This window comes from Panthera leo, chromosome F3, assembly GCF_018350215.1.
Source record: "Panthera leo isolate Ple1 chromosome F3, P.leo_Ple1_pat1.1, whole genome shotgun sequence".
Taxonomy (NCBI): domain Eukaryota; kingdom Metazoa; phylum Chordata; class Mammalia; order Carnivora; family Felidae; genus Panthera; species Panthera leo.
In genome coordinates, this window is record NC_056696.1 from 16,768,172 (window position 1) to 16,784,033 (window position 15,862).

General features: G+C 38.5%; 1 protein-coding gene and 1 pseudogene across 11 annotated transcripts in view; both read left to right on the forward strand.

The window, feature by feature from the left end:
• RABGAP1L (RAB GTPase activating protein 1 like) overlaps window positions 1–15,862 on the forward strand; it is a 755,410-nt gene that overhangs the window by 175,357 nt on the left and 564,191 nt on the right. The gene's annotated exons all lie outside the window — the stretch shown is intronic.
• On the forward strand, window positions 12,348–14,312 carry LOC122211716 (annotated as a pseudogene).

The window sequence follows — 15,862 nt, forward strand, 5'->3', positions numbered from 1 at the left end:
ATATTAATTCATTTAATCCTCATATCACCCTTATAAGGCCCATACTATTACTATATCCATCTTGCAGATGAGCAAAATATGTTCCGATAAAACATTCTTGGCATACTAGATACTATTTCTTTCATCATTGTATGTGTTGTATGTGTGAGAGAGAGAGAGAAACAGAGGGATGGAGGGAGGAAAGGACTTTATAATATCATTTCATCTTCGGCATTTTAAATGATCTATGCCAACAAAATGATTAAAAATATATTTGATAAGGGAAGGTATTTAAGAGAAAGTGGAGGGAAAGGGTGTATTCGTTTTCTATTGCTCCATAACAAGTTAGCAAAAAATTTAGTCACTTTAAACAACACACATTTATTATCCCACATTTTCCATGCATCAAGAGTCTGTGCATGGCTTAGCTGGCTTCTCTCTTCAGCGTCTCATGAACCCAAAGTTTCAGTCAGGACTTCAGCCTCATCTGAGGCTTGGGGTTCTCTTCAAAGCTCATGTGATTCTTGGCTGAATTCATTTTCTTGTAGCAGTAGAACTCATGGTGACTACTTCTTCAAGGCCAACAGGAGAATCTCTGGACTCTTAAGGGAAAGCTTGAGCCTTCTTTTAGGCATTTACCTGATTAAGCCAGGCCCAGCTGGGATCATCTTGCTTTGATTATTTCAAAGTCAAACTGGTTGGGAACCTTATATCTGCAAAATCCCTTCACCTTTGCCTTATAACACACCTAGTCATAGCCATCATATTTATAAGTTTTACCTGCACTCAAGGCTAGGGATTATACAGGATGTGTACCGCAGGAGGCAAGACTGTTGGGGGCTGTCTTAGAGCTGCCGATCACAGAGAACTATGTAACAAAAATAAAGGAAACTTTTCATTTTCTTTCTTTCTTCTTTTTATTATTTTTAAATTTTATTTCTTTATTTTTTAAAATTTACATCCAAATTAGTTAGCATATAGTGCAACAATGATTTCAGGAGTAGATTCCTTAGTGCCCCTTACCCATTTAGCCCATCTCCCCTCCCACAACCCCTCCAGCAACCCTCAGTTTGTTCTCCATATTTATGAGTCTCTTCTGTTTTGTCTCCCTCCCTGTTTTTATATTATTTTTGTTTCTCTTCCCTTATGTTCATCTGTTTTGTCTCTTAAAGTCCTCATATGAGTGAAGTCCTATGATTTTTGTCTTTCTCTGACTAATTTCACTTAGCGTAATACCCTCCAGTTCCATCCACGTAGTTGCAAATGGCAAGATTTCGTTGATTGCCGAGTAATACTCTATTGTTTATATATATACCACATCTTCTTTATCCATTCATCCATCGATGGACATTTGGGCTCTTTCCATACTTTGGCTATTGTTGATAGTGCTGTTATAAACATGGGGGTGCATGTGTCCCTTCGAAACAGCACACCTGTATCCCGTGGATAAATGCCTAGTAGTGCCATTGCTGGGTCGTAGGGTAGTTCTGTTTTTAGGTTTTTGAGGAAACTCCGTACTGTTTTCCAGAGTGGCTGCACCAGCTTGCATTCCCAAGGAAACTTATCATTTTGAAGCACCTGTTAGGTAAAGCCACTTTTACGTACATGTTATCTTGCCACCATGACTATGCAAGATAAGTACTATTAATTCATTTTACATGTTTATATTTTCATTTCTCCTATTGGACTGGGTATTAGGATATAAAATATACAGTATTAGCTAAACAAAAAATTATCTAAACAGCTCTTTAAAACAGTACATGATGAATTGCCAAATGAGTTGTAAGAGCATTGATTGGTGTAGGTTTCCAGTGTCTTTTTCAAGTTATTTCTATTACTCGTATAGCCCTCATCATCTCTGCCTGTTCAGCTATCAGCTTAAATGACATTTTCTTTATGATACTTCTTTTTTTCAACGTTTTTTTTTTTTTTTTATTTATTGTTGGGACAGAGAGAGACAGAGCATGAACGGGGGAGGGGCAGAGAGAGAGGGAGACACAGAATCGGAAACAGGCTCCAGGCTCCGAGCCATCAGCCCAGAGCCTGACGCGGGGCTCGAACTCACGGACCGCGAGATCGTGACCTGGCTGAAGTCGGACGCTTAACCGACTGCGCCGCCCAGGCGCCCCTTTATGATACTTCTTATCCCCAGTCAGAAGCGATCTGTTTTTCCATGAATATAGAATTCTATAATTTTGCTTATTTATCTTTTGATGACATTTATGATATTCTATGTTAAATTACAGTCACATGTGCCTTCTTTTCCCTACTTGACCGTAAATTCCTTCTGACAAGCTTGGATCTTTATTCATTATGGATCTGTCCTCTGCCTATCAGAATTTCAACACAGTGGGTCACCAGTAAATGGTAGCTTTCATTCACTTTCAAGTGATTAAGTCAGGGGAAATGTGAGTGAGTTAGTAGGATTTGGAAGAGTAGAAAGTAGGAAGCCATAGCATTCTGACATTTGTGAAAACCATAAGTATGGATGCACGCAGAATCCGCAGTGTATCTGTGAGACATGAGTGAGAGGTTAGAGAGACAGGTCGAGACCAGGCCTTGGAGGCCCTCATTGAAAACATTGACACAGCATTGACTTTCACTGTATGAAGCCATGAAGAATCATTGAGGGATTTTGAGCTAGGGCATGGAATGAGTCAGGATTTGAGTTAGGAAGATTAAGTGGGCAGTAAGCTATGGAAAGTGCAGTTAGGAACAGTGGAGAAGAACCTGTGATTATATGTCTAATTTGAGGAGATAAAGCCTGAACCAGGGTGCTGATCCTGGAAATAGAAACTGACTGATTTCAGGGAAATAATTGACAGGAAAAGGTGATGAGTCAGACTTGTCTTTAATTGCCATCTTCAGAGGCTCAGTGCTGGGTTAGCTTGCCCTGGAAACAAGCATCTTTGTATATTAATTTTGTTCATTTATTTTGGGAATATTTTGTGTATCTACGTATTTTTAGCACTGCAATTTGTTCCTTAAAGGAACTTAGACTTCCTTTAAGGTTAATGTTTTATATGGGAATAAGCATTTAAAATCACTGCAGAAATTAAGTAACACTGTGAAACATCACAGTGTGTATTGCATTTGACCCAAATATAATCAAGTTCCAAATGTGTGGCTTAGATCCCAGGTCCTGTGAGATCGATTAAGATTGTCATTTGGGCTCTTGATGTTTTCCCCCTGCAGATAACCATTGGTGTCTCAAACACCTGCAGTCTAACCATTGGATGCTTGAGTAGGATTCAGGCCCATATCAACTGAACTTCAGTGTTTAGTATTGATTTCCTCTCCTGTGATTTGTATTTCATTTAAAAGCCTAAAATACAAAATCATGGTGCTTAATTCATGATTATAGTCTGTTGAGTCTAATCTTATTCCACCTCAGTTGTACAGTAACCTTTATATGTTAAAATACAGCACCTCTAAAGAATGAAAATCTAGCATTCAGTAGAAAGTAAACTACCTTCTCAAATTTCTGGGTTGTATGTCTTCTACCAAAAAAAAAAAAAAAAAAAAAAATTCTCATGCCGTTTTAGAGAGTAATTAATCTTTCAGTTTGAAAAAGAATACATTTTAATAATTTCTTGCAGCAATATTTTTGTGCCTGTCAAGTTTATTGTCCTGTCCTTAACTGGAATCTAGTATTTTTTTTTTAAGTGATAAGATTCTTAAATTTGGTAGATTGAAATCTGATGTTATGCTAATGATTTCTATTATATTTAAATTGTATAATATGTAGCCTAGTCTTTTATGTGTCCTTTTATAAGTCCTTTTATAAGTCCTCACTTTTCATAAAATTGATTGTTTTTTTTAAATGTATTGGGCATTAAAAAAAATCATCTTTAATATTTTGAAGCAAATAGAAATGAACGGTTGCTCTGCAGGGGTCCTGGGTCTGGTGAGCTATGGCCTACTAGCCAGAGCTGCCCTACAGTCGAGTTTTGTTGTAATGGGTTCTGAGCTAAGAATAGATTTTATACTTTTAAAGTATTGTAATAACCACAACCCCACCCCTATGCCCCCCCCCCCCCAAAATAAAGAAGTGGAAAGAGAAGAATAGAGCTGAAAATATTTACCATTTGGATCTTTACAGAAAAGTTGGTTAACTCTGATAGTCACAGCGTATTTGTAAATAGCTTTGAGTATGTTTTATATAATTCCTAAAATTCTGTGGAGTGTACTGTTATTTCCGTGCTTTCTCTGTGTATGGAGCATGGGGTCACTTTTAGCTAAAGTTACTTCTTGTTAGTTGCGTTTGTCACATAATAAATGCCAAAGGGCAATGTATTAGTGCTCCAAAGAAAACTCTTCTTATACACCTTTACCACATGTAGTAAAACTGAAGTAAAGTTTTAGCGTATTTCTAGTGAGAAGTATATAAAAAAATGAAATTAAAGATTTTTTTTTTTGCATTTTGAAATGACCTTAAGTGGGGCAACTTATATTTCATGCATGGACTTTGCTGTTAACAGAGAATATATTTGAAAGGAAATATGAGAAATAGCAAGAAAAAAAAAGTGCTCTACCGTTACTGTTTCATCATATAGGTGTGATGGAAAGCCCACGCGTTCCTCATGTGGTTATCTCAGTGTGCCTAAACGCTTTGTTGGTATTGAAGTATATTTGCACTCCTTGGTTCTATTGGCAAATCCCAAGTGTGTACTTACTTCAAACTATCATAAATGGATAATCTGATAGAAAAAGTACCTCTTAATGTTATAAAAATATTTCTTATATTGTTATTTAAGTACTTTCAGGGAAGATTGATCTTCAGCATTAATATAGTGCATAATTTGGTTAGAAAATCAGTCTTTTTTTTTTTTAAGTTTATTTATTTTGAGAGAGAGAGTGTGTGTGAGTGAGCTGGGGAGGTGCAGAAAGAGAAGGAGAGAGGAAATCCCAAGCCAACTCCATGCTGTCAGCATAGAGCTCGACGTGGGGCTTGATCTCACAGTCCAGGAGGTCATGACTTGAGTAAAATCAAGAGTTGGATGCCCAACCGACTAAGCCACCCAGCTGTCCTGAAAATCAGTCTTAAAGACAATTTTACTCAAAAGATTTTTTAGAAATATATTGTATGAACTTTAAGTTTTAACTTTATAGTAAGGATAAGATTGTGAATATGGTAAGTGTGAGTTGTGATTTTTTTTTTTAATTTTTCGTTTGTTTTTAATTGAACATTCATTTTTGAGAGACAGCGGCAAGCAGGGGAGGGGCCAAAGAGAGGGAGACACAGAATCTGAAGCAGGCTCCAGGCTCTGAGCTGTCAGCACAGAGCCTGACATGGGGCTCGAACTCGTGAACCATGAGATTATGACCTGAGCCGAAGTCAGATGCTTAACCGACTGAGCCACCCAGGCGCCCCGAGTTGTGAATTTTTGTACTGTATGCTTTTAGAAGAGAGTTTAAGTGTTTATTTTAAAATGCTCCTATCTGGTTATTAAACTTTTATAGGTTTGGTTTCTCTTGGGGCTTTTTGGGTTTTTTGTTTGTTTGTTTTCATGCTGGGGTAAATTTTGGTTCTTTTAGTACTTTGTAGGTATATTAACTGAATGAAGCATTATTATTATACAGTATCAAGAATTAAGTGATCATGTCTCCCCTTCTTTTTTTTTCTAATTAAAAAAAATGGCCATTTCAGAAGTTAGAAAATTAGTTTGAATTAACTCACACTCTCATGGGAAGTTATCCCTAGTTCGTTCTTAATTTAGTGCTATTTTCATGTTACTCCAAAATGCAGGCTGCTGTCCTCTGTCATTTTTTTAATGCTGGTGCAGTAAAGGCTTCACATTTCCCAGTGCCTAAATTCTCTCGAGTGCCAGTTAATGTGATGCTTCTTTGCCTGGCTTAATGTCTGCAAACTTCTTGAAAGTTGAAGATTAATATTAATATATAATTTATCTTAGAGACATTGTTGAAATGCTGCCTTTGCAATTTTCCTGTGAACGCTTTCTATAAATATTATATAATAGGATGAAGATTAGAGAGGAAAGAATATTAGAAGATAAGAGGGAGGTTGAACTCAGTAAAATTTGGTTATGCAAATTATTGGGCATGGCACACACCAGACTAGAGCTACACCAAGTTTGGATGAAAACTTGAGCACTTATGTTTCTTGCTATTCAGAGTTTCCATTACATACAAAGGTGTTTTTATTTGAAATCCCTAAAATTTAACTGAGATAGGCTTTTGCCGTTCTTCACCTTTGAAACTCCTTTTTCTTAATTTAATTCATACAATAATTGGGAATTTAGGGAAAATCTTTGGTATCTAAAGTTTTAGGTTAATACAGGATTTCATGATATTTCTTTTTTTTAATTTAATTTTTTTATTAAAAAATTTTTTTTAACGTTTATTCATTTTTGAGAGACAGAGAGCGTTGAGTGGGGGAGGAGCAGAGAGAGAGGGAGACACAGAATTCGAAGCAGGCCCCAGGCTCTGAGCTGTCAGCACAGAGCCCGATGCGGGGCTCCAACTCACTGACCACAAGGTCATGACCTGAGCTGAAGTCACGCTCAACCAACTAAGCCACCCAGGCGCCCCTTGATATTTCTTTTTTAAGCAACATAATTACTGCATGACCTGAGTGAGGATTTTAGGTTTTGTTTTAATGAAATATATTTCAAGGGTTCAAGGATCTCACACATGTACATGCAAAGCAATTGTATTCTAAATAAAGTTGTACACTGGTACTTTTCTGGGGATGGGAAGCCTTAATTTAATCCTATAAATGTCTTTGTTGATAGTAGGGCTGATCTTTAAATAATAGATAAATGAACTTTGTACTTGAAGGGTCACTAAAATTAGCTAAATGCCATAGAGTATTTATAGAAATTTAACTTGCAATTATTTTTGCAAATATTTTTGCAAGTATTTTTACATGCAATTCTGTTTTCCTAAGTGGTTCAAATAAAGCCTGTGTTTGAACAGTTTGTCTAGATCCAGCATGTTAAGAGAGAGATAAGAATATTCACAATGACTGCAACTTAATATGATATCAATAACATTTTAAATGGTAGCCTAATAAAGAGAGGAGAGTGGTTAGAAACAGTCTAGTGTTCTCAAAATAATTGTTATTGTTGACAAATGATGATTTAAATGTAAAAGAAAGACCCCAAGTAGATTTTCTCTGAGATAAAGTTCTTTCTAGCAAATGTTGATGTTTGTCATTTTAATTGTACTGACGACATGAATCATGTAAAATGGTTTTGACTGTTTTTGAAAATCATTTACTTAAATCTTTAAGACACTTAAATAAGTTAACAGAACTACTGAAAAATTGTCTGTGTAAAGCCAGTCACTGTTTTATGACTTGGGAAGATAAGCAACTTTGTATTACTTAGAAAACAAACAGAAGGGGTGCCTGGGTGGTACCTTTGTATTACTTAGAAAACAAACAGAAGGGGTGCCTGGGTGGTGCGGTCAGTTAAGTGTCCTGCTCTTGTCATGATCTCACAGTTCGGTTTGTAAGTTCAAACCCCGCATCGGGCTCTGTGCTGATGGTACTGAACCTGCTTGGGATTTTCTTTCCCTCTGCCCCTTGCCCCACTGGTGTGTGTGCTCATGCACTCTCTTTCTCTCTCAAAATAAATAAATAAACTTAAAAAAAAATTTTTTTTAAAGAAACCCCAAAAATACATGGAGCTTTCTTTCTCTTTTTTATTGTTAAAAAATTAGAATAGATGTGAAATGGACTCTGACTGCCCACCAATTCTAATTCTCAGAAGGAATCTTTTAATGGTTCAGCTTTTTCTGAAAGGAATATTATGTATATATCCTGTTTGGCAACTTGCTTTTCTTGTTAAACAGTCTATTTATGTACACTACGTTAAACTATTTCCCACTCATTTTAATTGCATAATATTCTGTGGCATGGATGTAGCCTAACTTACTTTTCCAGTTCTCTTTTTGAAGGTTCTACAATTTCTATTTTTCTTTTTCGCTATTTCAAATATTTTGAAGAATAGTCTTCCTTGTGTGTATATATATATATTTATATATACTTATATATACATTTATATATTTATATAAATATATTTATATATACGTATATATATACGTATATATATATACTGTGAAGCAAAAATACAGATTAGTAGAAATTGCTATGGTTTGCACAACCTGGCTTTCAATAGGTACTATTAAGTTGCTCTCTAGAAAGACTGCAGATATGTATTCCTTGCAGTAGTGTATCTGAGCTCCCCCTTCTTCATATTTTCACCCCAGGTACGTATAATCAGTCTTACAATGTTTACTATTCTCATTGGTGGTAAATAGCATCTCATTCTCTTTACATTTCCCTGATTACAAGTAAGGCTGAGCATATTTTGTATATGTTTATTAGGTTTTAATTAATAAAAATTAAGTTTAATTAAGTTTTAATTTCGTAAGCACCTCCATGACAGTTAAACTTCACATAAATTGCTTTTCCTGTCAGAGATTTAATATTTCACAATACTTACAGTCAAATTCTAAAAATCTCATTTGGTTTATATATTTGCCAGCATAGTAGTCTCAGGAGAAGTTGGGAAGAAAGCATGATTTTTGTAGCATGGGGGAAGAGTCATGAAACACTGTTCACTTAGACTCAGTCTTTGGGATTTTTATCTGTTGAGTGGTGTATATTGTCTTGAGATCCCAGCATACCATGGTTATACAAATCAAAAGTACTAGGAAATCCAGAATTAATCCTTCCTATTTGAGGGGAGGGGATTTTCTCTTCCCCTCGGATTCTTCCCTCCCTCTCAGAAGTTTACTGGGTACCTGCTCTTTCAGCATTGTGGTCACTTAGGACGGCTTCATTTTTGATCAGCATCTGCTTCACTTGGTGTGGTGGTAGTAAATCGAATCAAAATATATTTGTGTTAGATGAAAACATCTTAATCATGCTTCAGCTGGCTGAAGAAATGTAAATGTTCTGGAGGATGGTCGCTAGTGAAATCTGGAGACCATACAGTAGTGGTCAGTAGTGTTAAGGTATAGAAGGTGCCTAAAAACATATAGCACTTGAGACTTATTTTTGTGATAGTCCCTGGAGACTGCTTCCAGGATGTAATAATAGCAATAATAGGACTTAACCTTTATTAGACATTTATACATGCCTGAGAGTATTATCAGCATGTTTGGATGTTCTCCATATTGTGAAGTCAGCCCTTTCTGGCATCTGGCTTTTATTGCCATAAGTAGTCGTAGGTGGTCTATAGTTGTGCAAAGCCTGCTTCAGAGCCCTTGTGTCTTAGGAGGGTTTGTGTAGCCACTATACCCACTTTTGCTGCCAATTTAATGATTAGGATTCAGACTCAAATACTGTAGTGACCACCTGGGTGTGATCATTCACACACCCTGACGATATTGATACAGCTGCATGTTTTCAGTGAATCTTTGAATTAGAAGAGATCCTAGAGTCATCCACTGCCTCCCCTCTCCTAAAGTAGAATTCCCTTAATGCTTGGCAGGTAAACTGGTCTCTGTGGGAACAGGTTGAGTCACAGATTCGCAAGGCAGTTAATTCCACTTTCTAGTTAACAATAATGGGAAATATGTATGAAGAAACTATGTGAATTATATTTAATTATAATACCAGACTTATAAAGTAGTTTTTTTCACATTTATTTATTTTTGAGAGACAGAGCAAGACAGAGCATGAGTGGGCGAGGGCCGGGGGTGGGAGTAGGCACAGAATACGAATCAAGCACCAGGCTCTGAGCTGTCAGCACAGAGCTCGACACGGAGCTCGAACTCATGGATCGTGAGATCATGACCTGAGCCGAAGTCAGACACTTAACCCACTAAGCCACCCAGGCACCCTATAAGGTAGTTTTTTTAATCAAAAATTTTATTATAGAAAAGTTGAAGATAGGTAAAGCAGTTTGCCCAGGGTCACACAGTGTGTGAATATTTTTCTTGCTAATATATTTTCTTTCTTTTTCACGCTTAGACCTTGCTTAAATTTCCCTTTTCCTCCACAGGCACTGCCCCATTATAAGTGAAGGCAGAGTATGACACAATCACATTGTTTATCAGCGTTGTGCTGGGGTTTGGGATGAAGCCAGAAAGCTGATGACAACTGTGACTCCCAGTATGTGTCTCTGGGCAGGGCTTGGGGACATAGGTGTCTGAGGAGAAGACTTGAGGAGAAACCTGCTAGTTGGTGGGTTCTCTTTATTCAATCTGTTACAGTCAGGAAAATTTTGATAACCTCAAATAATTAAAATATTTAAATTTTGGAGACTGGCAACAAGTTAGGCATTATATGTTTTGCTCAGAAGATGTACTCAATAAATGTTACTTGAATTTATTTATACTGAACTATCTCATTCATAGTTCTGGAGACTGAGCCCCTGAGATAGACTGACAGTGTCAGGACCAGAATCTAGGCTCCTGATTACTTTAAAATTGTATTCTGTGAACAATTAACTCCTTTAACTGAACCAAGACTGAGAGTTCATTAACTATTTGCAGAAAGATTGTAGAAGTAATTCATATACCATTCCTGTAGCAGTAGTCAGTATCAGGAAGAAGAGGGCTTAATTTTTCACTTGGAGAAATGATGGCTCTTGTCACACTAGGGGGATGTGGTGTTCCAATGATTTGAATATGGCATTGGGAGTTGAATGACTCAGATCTCTTATAACTGCAGGAAGAAGGCTGAGCTTTCTGAAAAATTAGTGCTAAAAATATCACACTGGCTTTAATTTTGGGGCTGGAGTAAATATTTGTAAAATGTATGTCAGCAGAAGGGCTACACAGTATCCTACTGTCACTATTTTCATGATACTGTAAGTAGAGACAGGCAAATTAGTTAATAAAAATTCTAAGTGGTACTCATTTGAGCATACTAAAATATTTTGAGGGTTTTTTTTTAAATACAGAAAGTTTGTTATAAAAAACCCAGAAATTGGCTTTAGATAATTAGAGATTTAATTTATCCTTTCTCTTTGTATCAAAACCACAGACAAATTTTGCAGCAGAGAAATAAGGGTTTTAGATCTTACAAGTCTCTTCAGAATTACTTGGTTTTTGTATTTACCTTCCTTTCCACAACTGTCATGACTCTCTAGTGCTGGTTTTCTTTTGCTTCTACCATTCTGTGGCTTTGCTTGTCCACTTACCCTCCCTTTCCAGATCCTTTTTTTCCATCCTTCTTACATTCAATTATATTTAAAGCCTGTTATAGACAAAGCACTGTACTAAATGCTTAGAACCAGGACCTGTCTTCAAGGAGCTTGCAGTCTAGAGGTAGAAAGAGATATGTGTATGATAAATCAAGATAGAGGAGTTAAGATGGCGGATTAATAGGAGGACCCTAGGCTTGTCTCAGCTCTCCAACACAGCTAGATAAATATAAAATCATTCTGAATACCCAAGAAATTGATCGGAGGACTAACAGAACAAACTGCACAACTAGAGGGAGGGAAGAGGCCACATTGTGTAAGGTAGGATGTGTGGAGATGAGATTTGGGGGAGAAATGGATTGCAGGTGTTGCAGAGGGGAGGGAACCTTGGTCACAGATAGAGGTGAGAGAGAGAGAGGGAGAGAGGAGGGCACAGGGAATGCACAGGAAAATACTTCTCCAAAGCGATTGACTGGAAAAACAAGAGGTGCTGAGTTTTGTGAGTTTTTAGATCCAGGGGGGCTCAAAGACTGGAGTTTTAGAGGTCCGTGGTGTGGCTGGTGTGGAGCCCTGAGGACGCTGCTCTGTGGAAGAAAGAGGGCAAAGAGCCTAGGGACAGATGGCACAATCTGAGATCTGGGACAATCTGGGACACTCTGGGAGAGACAGTTCCCCTTTCTGGAGTGCATCTGGGAGAGGTGGCATTGCCTCTTTGGGGACAAAAGAGCCCTTGAGCACCAGTAACCGCCCCCCCTCCCCCAGCCCCTCAGCATAGGTGCAGAGACACCTGCTGAGGGTGGCTAACCTGGACCCTGGCTCTTTGCTACTCTTCACTCCAAACTCCATGCCCCTGTGTTTTGGTGTGACTGCCCTTCTGGGACAAATCTTCATTAGTCCCAGCATAGTGAGACCCTCTGCTGGAGGACCAGTGCAGGTCCATGCCATGCTGGGTCCTTAAAGATTGGAGTTTTTGAGCCAGCTGGCTGCTTGGGATAGAACATGGGTGTACTGCACTGTTGGACAGGCAGGTGAACTAGACACAGGGTGAAGACAGGGATCTGAGGGATGTCTGGGACACAGGAAGGGAGATTGCTCTTCTGGGAGGGCTTCTCGGACAGCAGGGGCACAAACTCCCCTCTCAGGGGATGAGGAAGGGGGCTGGCACCATTCTCCCCCCCCGCCAGCCTCCACCCCTCAACATAAAATAACTTGAGTAAGCAGCACAGTGCCAACACTGGCAACTTAAGTCACTTATACCAAGCCCTGCCCCCTTGTGCTCTGCATGTGCTGCTTTTCTTGGGCAAGTGCAGTGGGCCTCTTCCTGAGAAGACCAGCACAGACCCCTGCACCATGTCTACTGTAGACCATGTCTACTGACCATAGCGTTCTTCAAAGCTTCAGCTCTAGTGGAAATAGCATCAGGTCATTTTTAACATAGCACACCTGGTTAAAACTCAGCACACTCTGGCCAAAGTCCAAACACTTCCTACTAGAGACAAGGAGAAACTACAGAGGACTGACGTGAGGGAAGGAACAGCCAAAACACAGCAGCAGAATGCACACCACATATACCAGGCATATCTCCTGAAGTGGTAGGCCCTGGAAAGTATATGACCTTTTCTTTATAAAGCCATTTCTCTCAGGAGCAGGAAACATAATGGAAAGATCTTGTCCAGGAATCTAATCAAAACAGATATAAGTAATATGCCTCATCCAGAATGTAAAACCTCAATCATAAGGATACTAGCTGGGCTTGAGAAAAGCAGAGGACACCAGGGGAGTCCCTTATCTCATAGATAAAAGACCTAAAAAGTAGGTGAAAATGAAAAAATGCAATAACAGATTTGAAACTAACTGGATGTAATGACCACAAGGAAGGAAGAAGCAGAGCAATGAATAAATGATATAGAAGATAAAGTTATTAAAAATAATGAAGCTGAAAAGAAGAGGTAAAGACAATTTTTGGATCACAACTATAGACTTAGGGAACTCATTGACTCCATAAAGTGTAATACCATTTGGATCATAGGAGTCCCAGAAGAAGAAGAAGAGAGGGAAAAAGGGACAGAAGGTTTATTTGAGAAAATTACAGCTGAAAGCTTCCCCTAATCTGGGGAAGTAAACAGACATTGAAATCCAGGGGGCACAGAGAACTCGCATCAAAATCAACAAAATCAAGCCAACATAAAGACATATCATAGTTAAATTTGCAAAATATAAAGAAAAAAATCCTAAGAGCAGCAAGAGAAAAAGGGGTCCCTAACTTATAAGGAAAGACAAAGTTAGCAGATTTCCACAGAAACTTGGCAGGCCAGAAGGGAATGGCATGATATATTCAGTGTGCTGAATGGGAAAAATATGCAGCCCCAACCAGAGTGACCTGATTGAACAGGATGCTGAGATGCTTTATAGATTGATCCATGCCCACTATATCTTCACCAATCACGGTGTTGCCCAGATGTTGGAAGAGTACCAGCAAGGAGACTTTGGCTACTGTTTCCGTGTGTACTGTGAGAACCAGCCAATGCTTCCCATCAGCCTTTCGGACATTCCAGATGAGGCCATGGTGAAGCTCTACTGCCCTAAGTGCATGGACGTGTACACACCCAAGTTATCAAGGCACCATCACATGGACAGTGCCTACTTCAGCACCGATTTCCCTCACATGTGCTTCATGGTGCACCCCAAGTACTGGACAAAGTGGCCTGCCAACCAGTTTGTGCCCAGGCTCTAACAGTTTCAGGATCCATCCAGTGGCCTACCAGCTGCAGCTCCAAGCTGCCAGCAACTTCAAGAGCCCAGTCAAGATTATTTGCTGATTCCTCACCCCACCTGTCCTTTTAACATTTCCATTCCTTTGCTGCCACCCTTTCAGGAACTCTCTATGGTTTTTAGTTTAAATTAAGAGGATCATTATTGTGGTGGGAATATGAAGTAAAGTGGAAGAAAAGGCAAAAACCCACAAAACAAAAAACAAACCAAAAAACAATACTAAGCTAAGAACACTGTACCAGCAAGGCTGTCATTCAGAATAAAAGGAGAGATCGTTTCCTAGATAGACTAAAACTAAAGGAGTTGGTGACCACTAAACCAGCCCTGCAAGAAATATTGAAGGGGACTCTTTGGGAAAGAAAGACCAAAAGCAACAAAGACTAGAAAGGAACAGAGAAAATCTTCAGTAACTGACAAAACAAGCAATAAAATGGTACTAAATTCATATATATAAATTACTCTGAATGTAAATGGACTAAATGCTCCAATCAAAAGACATAAGGTGTCAGAATGGATAAAAAAACCAAGACCCACCATCCAAATGCTACCTACAAGAGACCCATTTTAGACCTAAAGACACCTGCAGATTGAAAGTGATGGGATGGAGAACAATTTGTCATGTTAATGGACATCAAAAGAAAGCAGGAATAGCCATACTTATATCAGACAATGTAGATTTTAATGTTTATTTAGTTTTGAGAGAGAGAGAGAGAGAGGACAAGCAAGGGAGAGGCAGAGAGGTAGACACAGAATTGGAAGCAGGCTCCAGGCTCTGAGCTGTCAGCACAGAGCCCAACGTGGGGCTCGAATCACGAACTGTGAGTCGAAGTCAGATGTTTGAGCCACTCAGGCACCCCAGATAATGTAGATTTTAAACCAAAGACTGTAACAAATAAAGAAGGGCACTTTATCATAATAAAGGGGTCTATCCAACAAGACGATCTAACAGTTGTAAATATTTATGCCCCAAAGCGTATAGATCAATTAATAACAAACATGAAAGAACCCATTGATAATAATACAATAATAGTAGGGGACTTCAAAACATCCCACTTACATCAATGGACAGATCATCCAAGCAGAAAATCAACAAGGAAACAATGGCTTTGAATGACAGATTGGACCAGATAGACTTAACAGATATATTCAGAACATTTCATCCTAAATCAACAGAATGCACATTCTTTTTGTGTGTACATTTGAAAAGACGTTCTCCGGAATAGATCACATACTGGGTCACAAATCAGGCCTCAACAAGTACAAAATGATTGAGATCATACATGTGTATTTTCTGACCACAATGCTATGGAACTTGAAGCCAACCACAAGAAAAAATTTGGAAAGACCACAATTACAAGGAGGTTAAAGAACATTCTACTAAAGAATTAATGCGTCAACCAGGAAATGAAAGCAGAAATTTACAAAATACATGGAAACAAATGATAATGAAAACACTATGGTCCAAAACCTTTGGGATGCAGTAAAAGTGGTGATAAGAGGCAATACGCAGCCATCCAGGCCTATGTCAAGAAGCAAGAAAAATCTCAGGTATACAACTTAACCTTACACCTAAAGGACGTAGAAAAAGGACAACAAATGAAACCTAAAGCCAGCAGAAGAAGGGAAATAATAAAGATCAGAGCAGAAATAAAGGATACAGAAACAAACAAACAAGCAAAAAACCTCCAGTAGAACAGATCAATGAGGGGCACTAGGGTGGCTCAGTTGGTTAAGTGTCTGACTTGATTTTGGCTCAGGTCATGATCTCACTGTTGTGAGATTGAGGTCTGTGTTGGGTTCTGTGTGGAGCCTGCTTTAGATTCTCTCTCTCTCTTTCCCTCCCCCCCGCTTCTTCCATCCCTCTCCCCAGCCTCAAAAACTATCTCTCTATCTCTATCTCTCTCTCTATATATATATCTATATAATAGAACAGATCAATGAAACCAGAAGATGGTTCTTTGAAGGAATTAATGAAATTGATAAACCCT